Raw genomic sequence first — 12,483 nt, 5'->3', positions numbered from 1 at the left:
TTGGGTTTCTAGAGTTGAGAAGCTCCTTTGAACAGTTTTATTTCTTATTTTTATGGAGATAGAATTTTAACATTAATTGAAAACCTAGTAGGTACTCTCATGTAAAGAGTGGATATTATATGTCTACTGCAGTCACACAAGGAACACAAAGGGTAGAAAGGGCAAAAAATATAAATAGACAAAATTTAAGAAACAATTTCACAAACGTAGTGTAATTGGTATTTTACACAAAAGGCAACTAAATAATTATATTTCTAGCAAAAAGCTTTAAACCCTTACCGACAATCAAGCATCTAATGTGTTCATTTCCTTGAATATAAAGCCAAAGGTTTTCAGTTTTCCATCTAATAATGAAATTGTCATTAATTATGGTTTTATTGGTACTTTCTCTCTATTTCAATTATGGTAACATTTTATTTGGTAGTATAAATGTGAACGCTTGTATAATAGTGCATACTTCGATGAATAAGCAATCTTTACAATATTTACCTATTATCCATATTATATAATTTGTATAATACATCAATATTTAGTTATTTAATAAGTATATTATGAAGTATAAATTAAATATTATTAGTATAAAATATTGTTTATTTGGATATACATAGTATATAATTCTTTTTCTCAATATGATAAATATATACGACGTATATTCGAAATATTAAATTTTATAATATAAAATATACCACATATTTGTTGTATAAATATTATATATTTATGGTACATTGTAGTTGTTTAAATATTATATAATATTACTATTATATATAAAATATAAAAATGACTCATGAATGATTCACGTTTAAAGCCTTTCATTTTATTTAGTGATTGAATTTTGTGGCAGGGAGAAACTAGTGAAAAGGAAGAGAAAATCATGGCATAAGATTTTTAAATTTATTATGACAAATTTATATTAAAAAAATAACATAAATTTTTAAATTTATTCTAGAAAGATACGATGAATCTGTAACTATTATATTCAAATGTAATAGAATATAAAATTATTAAATAAAAAATATGTGGTTATACCATGTACGTTTTATAAATGTTTACTGAATTTAAGTTAAATTACTTCATACATGCTTATTTATACTATATTAAAAGCATGAAGGCTCTTAGCGAAATGTCGTTTGCTTTTTTTACCCTTAAAATATAGAGTTCACATTGGACTACATTGTCATTTAATTATTCTCCTAATATATTAGGACTTTGAAAACAATAAAAAAATTATTCCTTCCTTATTCGAACTAGGTAGAAAATCCTAATATTTAGAATTTCGATATGGAAGAACTTTAATTTGTTGAACGTATTATAGTAAGATTATTCTTCTTCCCACTCAAAAGATATTAAAAACGTTTTTGAACAAATCAATCAAAGATGAAGGGGTAAATCTTAGCTGAATATAATAATTTCTAGCAAGAATAACAGATAAAGAGAAGACGATCGTTAAGTTTCTTTTCGCTCAAGAATCATAATCTTCCTAAAGTCCAGCCCCCTTGTTACAAGGTTATTGTTCCCCTTTTATACTAAGAGAGAAACTCTTCTAAATTGTAAAAGAAAAAATACAAGGAATATTCGACGGAATATTCCTAATGTCCCTTAATGGGCTTACACTATTTACAAGGGTCGTACAATTTCTTCTTTGCCTTAAGGTCGTCTCCCTCGGGATGCCAACTCAAAGAGACCCTGTCGCTTGTCGTGCTCGTCGTTGGTCATGGTCGGTCAAATTTGGACCCATACAGTTAGTCCCTTCGCTTGTCTGGGTTGCAACCGGGTGCGTCCTCGATGAGCGGACTTCATGCATTCTTATGGAGAAATTTGATCTGTTGAAACGTTACGGCGTGGCCAACGAGGGATGGTCAGTGTGATCGTCAAGACATCGAGAGATGCACTTTACCGGGAAATGATGTTAGCTTCACGTGCGTCATCATCACGCAGGTTTTCAAGGCAGAAACTGACGGCTTGATGCTTCGATTCTTGTGCTTCTTTGTGACCCGCCGCCTTAATTTTGGCGCCACCCAACCTTATAAATAGGTGAAGGGTTTGATTTTTCGAAAAACTTTGGCCATTTCACTCTTGATAACTTCTTTCACGCTTCCTAATTTGCTCTCATATCCTTCTGTTTCTTTTTACGTTCTTCGTGTGAAGCTTTTTCTTCCTTCTTCCTTTTGTGTTGACATTCCTTTGAACGATATTATGCCGAGGTCTCATCGTTCTCGTGATGAGGTTCTTGAATCCACCCCGTTGTCCACGGCACCCCCTTCTGGAGGCGAAGATACGGTGGTAGAAGAGGGTGACAGCCTTCCTACGGTAGAGGAGTTACTACCAAGGCATCCCTCATCCCGGAGTGACTTCCTCAAAGATCTCACTCCTACTCCGGACCCCGTATTTTCTGAGTGAGGCAAGTTCATATTGATGCTCTTCGTATAAAGTATGGCATTCCTGCTCACGTAGAAATGGTTCCGGCGGGGAGAGATTACATGGATGTCCACAGAACTGGGTACTGCACTTTCTATGAGTACCCTTTTATAATCGGTTATACTCTTCCTCTTTTCCCCTTAGCGAAAGAATTCTGTAGGTTCTACCAAGTTTGTCCAGCACAACTTTTGCCATATACGCTTAAGGTACTTCTGCTGTTGACTAAGTATGCAGAATTGACGAAGTGTACTGTTTCTGTCCACCACCTTTTGCACTTGTTCACGCCCAGCTTCCATAGGGGTACCATATGTACTTCTATGTCAAAATTGAACATGTCGTTTCTGATTTCGCCAGGTTCCTGGAGCGATGGAATGAGACTCGTAAGTGTCACGGCTCGCTTTATTCTTCCTTCATCTGTATCCATTTTAAAGTTTGTTTGTTTTCTCTTCGCAGCTCTGGGACGTCCGCCTCGCCCTATTACGGATACCAGTGGTTGGGTAGCCCGTCTGTTGCCTCATACAGCAGAGACTCGTTCGTGGTCCGCCTTCGTGAAGTGTTACGGCCTTAGAGTCTCTTCTAGTAAACACTTTCCTTACCACTTCGTTGGTCGTATGACCTTGTTTATTAATACGACCCTTCATGATGACAGGTCGTGGAGCTTCCAAACAGAGGGTGCCAGCCCCTGCATTTCGATAGTTCGTTGCTGTTGCAGACACGCAATTTATTTTGAGTGAGTCTGTTCAAGAAGGCCATCCTCAACCTATTCAATTAGAAGGTCCCTCTCGAGTCGTGGTCGTAAGGGAGGAGGCTTCTTCAGTACTGGATTCACGTCCTTTGAACAAGTCTTCTAATGGGGACGAGCCGCTATCGAGAAAAAAAGAGAAGGATGGAGCTTGGGAAGGGCGTGGCTGTAGATGCTGACAGAAGAAGGACGTCGCAGACGGTGCCCGTGCCTACTTTTATGGTGGATTCCATCTTGTCAGGTAGGTCTCCCCAAGTGGAAGGAGCTTACTCAGGGGTCGGCTCGATGTGCTCAGTTGAGGGCGGTGCATCATCCCATGTTGGAGGTCGTCGTGTTGAGGGTGACAGCTTAGGCTTAGATGTCGACCCAGAGGATGTCAATGAGTTTGTGGGACTCATGTGGAGATCAGAACGGAAGGGTCTGATCGTCACATAGTCGTCCCAGGGGACTACAACTTGCTGCTGAACTGCGAGCAAGTGGCGTCTGCTCTAGCTCCTCTATGTGCTGCCCCTGAGAACGAGGTACTTAGGGCAATGGGCGACGTGGAGTTTTCTTAGAAGGTCACTGGTATGGCTTTGCAGGTAGGTGCCTTTCCTCCCCTTTTTGTCGTTGGGTTTGTGTGGTGATCGTCGTTTTGCATTTCGTTTCTAACTTCTCCCCTTTTTTGTCAGACCCTCGTCATTGAGATTGAACGAGAGCGTAGAGAGAGAAAAAGGACGGGACTTTATGAGAATATGTCATCCAAATATCAGTAGTATCGTTCTAAGCATCGTGCGATGGCCGACATTTATCATCAGGACCCTGAGTTTCAGTTGTTTCGTGAGGGGCTTAAACAGTGGGAGAACCAACTGGAGCGTAAGATCGAAGAGTTGAAGGAGCGGGATGAGGAACTCATGAAGGTTGTTGCTCGCAATAGTGAGCTCGAGGCTTCCCTTAAGGCGAAGGACAACGAACTTGAGTTGAGTAGGGGGTGATGGCCAAAAATGCCGACTTGCAGGCAAAGGTGGCCAGTTTGACCGCTGAGTTGAATGCGAAGGCAGCAGAGGTAGAGGGGCTAAAGGGCGAGTTGAGTGTTGGCACTGATAAGTTGGCGGCAGCTATTTCTGGAACCGCATCTTTGGAGTGGCGCCCTCCGCATTTGTAGGTCAGAGCTAGCCTAAGAGTGGGAGGCCTCTGGTCGTAAGGTTGCAGGGCTCGAGGGGCGTTTCAAAGATCTGGAGGTGGAGCAGGCTGCATTAAATGGACAAATGGCCTTGCTAAGGGCGGAGGATGCAAGTAGACGTTCTCAGCCTTCTACATCTCGTGCCTCAGCTGATCTGGCCGTACCTCGTCGTTTATATGAGTTGTGGGTCCTTGCGGAGGCTCAGCTTGATGTGTATAAGGCTTTCATGCCGAGGGAAGGGCTACTGAGGTGGAGCTTCAGGTCGTGCACACTAAAGCTCGTGCAGCTCGTGAGACATGCGGGTACGACCCCCTCACACCTGACGAGGATGACATCAACTCTAATGATGCGAACCGCCTTGCTTCAGATTCGTGGTACGAAGACGCTTACCCTACCGGGGATAATGTGTAATCTTTGTTTGTACTTGCTTTTGTTTTGGGGTTTTTGCGGGGGCATACTTGAGCTCGTTCGTAAGGGCAAGTGTAAATAATATTTTGATGTAATGTAAAATTTATTTTGTCGATTTGTTATTTCTTGCATTTATCGAACCCATGTTATCGTTGATGGCCTTGGCCATTAGGATGTTGCTTCGAACTTTCGTCGAAGCAGGATCCCGTCGCAGTTCGAATGAGGTCGAACTCATACTCTCGTCGATGGCCTTGGCCGTTGGGATGTTGCTTCGAACTTTCGTCGAAGTAGGATCCCGTCTTAGTTCGAATGAGCTCGAACTCATATTCTCGTCAATGGTTTTGGCCATTGGGATGTTGCTTCGAACTTTTGTTGAAGTAGGATCCCATCGTAGTTCGAATGAGGTCGAACTCATATTCTCGTCGATGGCCTTGGCCATTGGGATGTTGCTTCGAACTTTCGTCGAAGTAGGATCCCATCGTAGTTCGAATGAGGTCGAACTCATATTCTTGTCGATGGCCTTGGCCATTGGGATGTTGCGTCAAACTTTCGTCAAAGTAGGATCTCGTCGTTGTTCGAATGAGGTCGAACTCATATTCTCATCGATGGCCTAGGCCATTTCTTGGAGATTTGATCGTACTCGCAGGAAGACATGTAGACTTTGTTCATGCAATGGAGGTTTGATTAAATTTGTGATAATCACATGTCGACTCTGCACATACAATGGATATTCGATTAAATTCCTGTAAGAATCACATGTCGACTCTGCACATACAATGGAGATCCGATTAAATTCCTGTGAGAATCACATGTCGACTCTGCACATACAATGGAGATCCGATTAGATTCCTGTGAGAATCACATGTCGACTCTACACATATAATGGAGATTCGATTATCTGTATCCAGACCCTTCATTACTTCTCTTCGGAGATTATGTCGTCGGGTCGAGGTAATGAATAGCACTTTGATCCTTGAGGCGTCTCCCTTGTCGCCTCGTTAAAAACCTCCCCAGGAAAACCCGACTGGGACAAAACCCGGGTGAGGGAAAAAGAGTATGACTTAGGTGACGCCTTCTTTTAGAAGTGGAAGTACTTGAGATGGGCAACATTCTAGTTGTTTAGGAGTAGTTTTCCTCCCATTATTTCTAGCTGGAATGCTCATTTGTTTGCTGCAACTATGATTTTATATGGTCCGTCCCAGTTCGTTCCTAATTTTCCCTCATTAGGGTTTTTCGATGCTTGTGTTTTAGCTTTGAGGACGTAGTCTCCGACTTTGAGCGGTCACACCTTGGCCCTCTTATTGTAGTATCTTCTACTTGCTGCTTCTGGGCTACCATTCTTATGTGGTCCATGTCTCTCCGCTCTTTGACTTTATCCAGATCTTGTATCCTACTTTCGTCGTTGCTTGGCCCGTTCTCGTTGGAGTATCTCAAACTAGGTTCTCCGACCTCGATGGGTATAACTACATTAGTTCTGTAGACCAGTGAATATGGCATTTCTCCTATGCTGGTTTTTGGCGTAGTGCGGTATGCCCATAATACTTCCGATAGTAGTTCAGGCCATAGCCCTTTAGCATCCTCAAGCTTCTTTTTCAATATATTCAGTATTACTTTATTTGAGGATTTGACTTGACCATTGACGGTAGGGTGATATGGCGTGGAGAGTATTCATTTGATGTGCCATTTTTCGAAAAACTCAATCGTTCTTTTTCCGACGAACTGAGGTCCGTTGTCGCAGCTGATTTCTTTGGGGATGCAAAAATGACATATTATGTTTTTCCATATGAATGCGATGACCTCCTGCTCACGTATCTGAGTGTATACGCCTGCTTCCACCCATTTACAAAAGTAATCAGTTAAAACCAAAAGGAAATGCACCTTACCTCATCCTGTTGTGAGGGGGCGACTATGTCCATTCCCCACTTTATGAATGGCCATGGCGAAGTGACGGAATGAAGGAGTTCCCCTGCTTGATGTATCATAGGGGCGTACTTTTGACATTGTTCACATTTCCTAACATAGTCCGCGGCTTCTTTTTTCATGGTGGGCCAGTAGTACTCGGCGCGGATGAGAGCGTGGTTTCCCGTGTGGGCGTCGTTGTGTCCTTCATGTACTTCTTCTAGTACTCGCCTTGTTTGATTTGGCCCAAGACATTTGGCTAAGGGGCCGCCGAACGTTATTTTGTAGAGATTACCATTTACGAGGCTATATCGGGCTGCCTGTACCTAGAGTTTTTTGGCTTCTTTTTTGTCTTGTGGGAGTGTTTCGTCCTGCAGATATGCTAAGAGGCAGTTACTCCAGTCCCAAGTTAAGTTTATAGAATGTACCTCGACGTGGTCTATTGCGGAATGGAGGAGGATGACCACGTTTTCCTTGTTGATGTTTTAGTGGCCGCAGCTAGTTTGACGAGGCCATCTGCTTCGATATTCTACGCCCTGGGTATTTGGTCGAGGCAGCATTCATTGAATTCTGACAGTAGTTTGTGGATTTCTGACATGTACTTTTGTAGTCTCTGCTCTTTGATTTGGAAAGTCCCTGTGACTTGGTTCACCACGAGTTGAGAATCACAATGGAGGACGAGTCGTCGAGCGCCATTTTTGAGGGCTAACTTCAAACCTACAATCACAGCTTCATAATCGGCCTTGTTGTTAGTCATCTCGGGGCATCATATGGACTGGCGAATTACTTCGCCTGTAGGGACTTCGAGGACGAGTCCCAGTCCCAATCCCGAGGCATTAGAGGCACCGTCGGTGTAGAGTACCCAGAGGTCAGTATGTGTGGAAGTGCGGAGTGATCAGGCAATATTTCCGTGCTGAAATTAGCGACGAAGTCAGCGAGCACTTGTGACTTAATGGCAGTTCGCGGTTGGTACGTTATATCATGCTCGCTTAGTTATATGGCCCACTTGGCTAGTCTACCTGATAGTTCGGGTTTGTGTAGGATACCTCTTAGGGGAAAGGTTGTCACTACCTTTATGGGGTGACATTGAAAGTACGGTCTAAGCTTCCGTGAAGCTATGACCAATGCCAGTGCTAGTTTTTCAAGGTGAGGGTACCTTATTTCAGCATCGATTAAGGTTTTGTTGATATAGTAAATCGGAGATTGCGTACCTTTATTTTCACGGACCAAGACTGCGCTTACCATAACTTTGGAAACTACTAGATACACAAGTAGACATTCACCCAGGTCCGGTTTGACGAGTAGTGGTGGCGAAGATAGATACGTTTTTAGTTTTCTCAGGGCGTCGATGCATTCTTCGTTCCATTGCAACTTGTGGTCCTTCTTTAGCACATTGAAGAATTTGTGGCATCTATCCGAGGATTGTGAAATGAACCTTGATAGGGCGGCTATTCGCCCCGTTAATTTCTGCACCTGTTTTTTGCTGGTCAGTATTTCTGGTATTGCATCGATGGCCTTGATTTGATCCGGTTTGACCTCGATTCCCTTTTAGGACACTAGGAAACTGAGGAACTTTCCTAAAGTTACGCCGAAGGTGCACTTTTCGGGATTCAGTTTCATCCCGTACTGCCTTAATATCTCGAAGGCTTCCTTCAGATGATCGATGTGATCCTCTTTCTTGGTTGACTTTACTAGCATGTCATCGATGTAAACCTCCATGGTCTTACTGAGTTGTTCTTTGAGCATTTTGGTGACTAATCTTTGATACGTGGCCCCTGTATTCTTAAGCCCGAACGGCATCACTTTATAGCAGTACGTTCCTTGATGAGTGATGAAAGTGGTCTTTTCCTAATCTTCTTCAGCCATCATAATTTGGTTATAACCGGAGTAGGCGTCCAAGAAGCTCAGCAGTTCGTTCCTCGTTGTTGCATCGATAAGTTGGTCGATGTGAGGTAGCAGAAAAGAGTCCTTCGGGCATGCTTTGTTCAGATCGGTGAACTCAACACACATTCGCCATTTCCCATTCTTCTTTTTTACCATGACCACATTGGCGATCCATTGGGGGTATTTCGATTCTCTGATAGAACTGTTGGCGAGTAATTTATCAACCTCCTCGCTGACCGCCTTATTGATTGTAGAATTGAACTTTCTTCTCATTTGCCGTACTGGCGGATGAAGTGGATCGACATTCAGCCTGTGTGTGGCGATATCCCTTGGGATTCCTGGCATATCTGAGTGGGAAAAAGCAAACAAATCGTGTTGTTAGTTAAAAACTCACGATACTTACATGGCTCCGAGAGGTTGTGTCCAACATAAGCCTTTTTTGTGCTATCGGTGTTATCCAATTGTATGGTGTCGAGAATTTCTATGGTTGCCTTGCAAGCTTCTACGATGTCCGGGTCTTTGATGGCCTCTATTTGTACATCGGGTTTGGTTCCCGACATGGCTAACTGCTATGCTTCTACACTTGCCCCTTTCAGTTGTTTGGTGTGTGTGCAGTCTTGGATGATCCGGTAGCACTATTGGGTGGTACGTGGCTCACCTCGGATGTTGAATATCCCCCATGGGGTGAGAAATTTGATTACTTGATAGAAGCTTGAAGGGACGGCTCGCATGGCGTGTATCCATGGTCGTCCTATGATGGCGTTGTAGGCCGTTTCCTGGTTCATGATGTGAAATGTCATTTATAGGTTAACCCCTCCTGCCAGGACAGGTAGCACTATTTCTCCGAACGTCCGCTCTACTACATTATTAAAACCCGTTAGTGTTATGCAACGCGCTATTATTTTATCCTTGAGCCTCATTTGCATGAGAACTCGCGGGTGAACAATACGCGCGCTGCTTACGTCATCCACCATTATTCTTTTTAAATCGGTATCTGCGATGCATAAAGTTATAACCAAAGCATTATAGTGAGGGAAAGACAAACCGTCGGTATCTGACTTATCGAAGATGATACTATCTTCGAGGTTGTCATATCGTTCGTGGGCGACTGTCTGTTTGAGTTTATGTGTGGTGGAGAATTTCACATGGTTGATCATCGTATCATCACTGTCGCCAATGATCATTTGTATGGTATGAGCTGGTGACAGTGGCTTTGGAGGTCCTTGAGGTTGATCACGCCCTCGAGCGAAGTTGGCTCGTCCTCTGTCACTCAGCAGTTATTTCAGGTATCCCTGATTTAACATTCTTACTACTTCCTGTCGCAGACCTATGCAGTCCTCAGTCTTGTGTCCTCTTTCCAGGTGGAACTCACACAGGACATTTGACCTCCTTGTGCTTGGGTCCAACTTCATCTTTTGCGGCCACTGCACCTTCGTGCCGAGCTTCTCCAATGCGTACACTATTTCTAAGGGGGAAACACAAAATTATGAGCAGATAGTAGTGGAGGCATACCTCTTTTGTTTTGGGAGGATGCAGTATGTCGAGGCGCGGCGTCCGCATGTCGTGGAGGTGGAGGATTGGATGTTCGAATGTAAGGCTGGTATCTTTCTCGATTGAAACGTAGTAGCTGATCCCTTCGCCCGTCATGGTGGCGATCTCTCCTTATCTCGGTCTGGACTGATGTTAACCGCTGAAGCGGGCCATTCAGGTTATCTTCGTCTGCCCTCACTTCGGCGTAATAGGCATTGTGGATCTCTTCCCACGTGGTAGGGGGTATTTCATAAGTCTACTGAGTAGCTTTTTGGTTGCTTTTGACCTGTTTCTGTTTAGTCCGTTTTGAAAGGTTGCTACTGCCATCCCTTCTGACACGTTTGGTAGGCTCATCCTTACTCTGTTGAATCGGGCTAGGAAATCCCGAAGTCCCTCGCCCGTCGTTTGCCTGACGGCGAAGATATCATTGATCCTAGCTTTTGCCTTTTTTGCTCCCGCGTGCACGGTGACGAACTTATCTGCCATTTTTTCGAACGTGGATATCGACCGTGCTGGTAGTTGGTAATACCATATCACCGCTCCCCCTGTCAGAGTTTCTCTGAACTTTTTCAGCAGTATAGACGGCACATGTTCCTTTGATAAATCGTTACCCTTTACTGCGGTAATGTAATGGATTAGGTGATCTTTTGGGTCCGTGGTGCCATCGTATATTTTCAAATATGGTGGCATTTTGAAAGTCTTTGGAATAGAATGGGGAGTTGCCCCTCGCTATATGGTTGTTCGACGAATCAGCCCACATCGCATTTTGGTAACAGCTTTGGAGCGCCTGGTATTTTATCGACCCTTTCCTGATGTTCCTTCATCTGGTCGCGAAGTGTTTTGTTCTCATTCTGCATCTCTTCTATTTTCTTTAAGATGGCCATAAGTGCATCGTCACCTACATCAGTAACAGTGCGGGTGTTTCCTGTTCGTGTAGCGCTTGGCTCATTGGCAGCAGCTGCGATTTCTGTGGGTGACGCGTCTTCGATACCTCCTTGAATGGGTTTCTCGAGCATGTTGCTCAATGTGCTTGTTAACCATTCTTCTAGTAGCCTTTTGACTGCTGATGGAGCTTATCCTGCTGAGGATGTTGAGGTTTCTCTCTCGCGCAAGGTCGTTAGATCCCCGTGTGGAGGAGGTGAAATACCACCCTCAGGTGTAACACTTGGTGTTGCATTTTCATTATCTTCTCCACTAGCCTCGTTGAGGGAATTCAGGAGGTTATTTGTGATACCCTCTATTGCTTTTAGTCTCGCTTCTCCCTTTCCCGCCATCGTTGGCTTTTATGGAGCTGGAGAAAGGCGATTATTTTCTTCAAGAATCTAGATGAAAACTATGATTTCAGCTATAGAAATTCCCACAGACGTCGCCAAATTATTTGACTCAAAAGATGTTAAAAACCTTTTTGAACAAATCAATCAAAGATGAAGGGATAAATCTTAGTTGAATATAATAATTTCTAGCAAGAATAACAGATAAAGAGAAGACGATCGTTAAGTTTCTTTTCGCTCAAGAATCATAATCTTCCTAAAGTCCAGCCCCCTTGTTACAAGGTTATTGTTCCCCTTTTATACTAAGAGAGAAACTCTTCTAAATTGTAAAAGACAAAATACAAGGAATATTCGATGGAATATTCCTAATGTCCCCTAATGGGCTTACACTATTTACAAGGGTCGTACAATTTCTTCTTTGCCTTAAGGTCGTCTCCCTCGTGACGCCGACTCAAAGAGACCTTGTCGTTTGTCGTACTCGTCATTGGTCGTGGTCGGTCAAATTTAGACCCATACACCCAGGTTATTCTTTTTATTTTTCTTACTTTGTTATAGTTAATTTAATCATTACCAATAAATAAATAACTCAATTATCAATAAATTTATTAGTTAAAACTTACTCATATATCATTGTACCAATAAATGTATAAAATATACCACATACTAATTATTCGTTGGTTTTATATTATCTATGCAGTTAAATGTGGGTATCCTATTCCTAATCGTGCAGAAATTAATAATTGTACTTGAGTTAGAAAAGTACATCTATAAGGATTTAATACATTGATAGTCGTGATATGAATTTAAGTGGTATATTATTCGTATTCTTTTTATAATATCAGTAAATTGTAACCTTTGATAGTTATTAGGTAATATCTTTAAAATAATTACTATGTTTATAAATAGATTACATGTAATTATCTTCTAAGTTACTTGATTGTGCTAACTTTCTACACAATGCATTAACGCATACACAATATGATATTAGTAATATAAAGGACACAATAAAGTCTGTTGATAGTATAATTTTTTAATAAAATATATAATAAAGTATTCTCTTTAAATTTTATTAAATCAAACTTACTATGAATTGATCTATATTCAAAGAAATTATTAAGATAGAAAAATCAACATATTTATTTTATTTCACGTTGAACATTTTTTTCAACCCT

This window comes from Nicotiana sylvestris, chromosome 7 (genome assembly GCF_000393655.2).
Source record: "Nicotiana sylvestris chromosome 7, ASM39365v2, whole genome shotgun sequence".
Taxonomy (NCBI): Eukaryota; Viridiplantae; Streptophyta; class Magnoliopsida; order Solanales; family Solanaceae; genus Nicotiana; species Nicotiana sylvestris.
Note: the sequence above shows the minus strand (reverse complement) of the source record.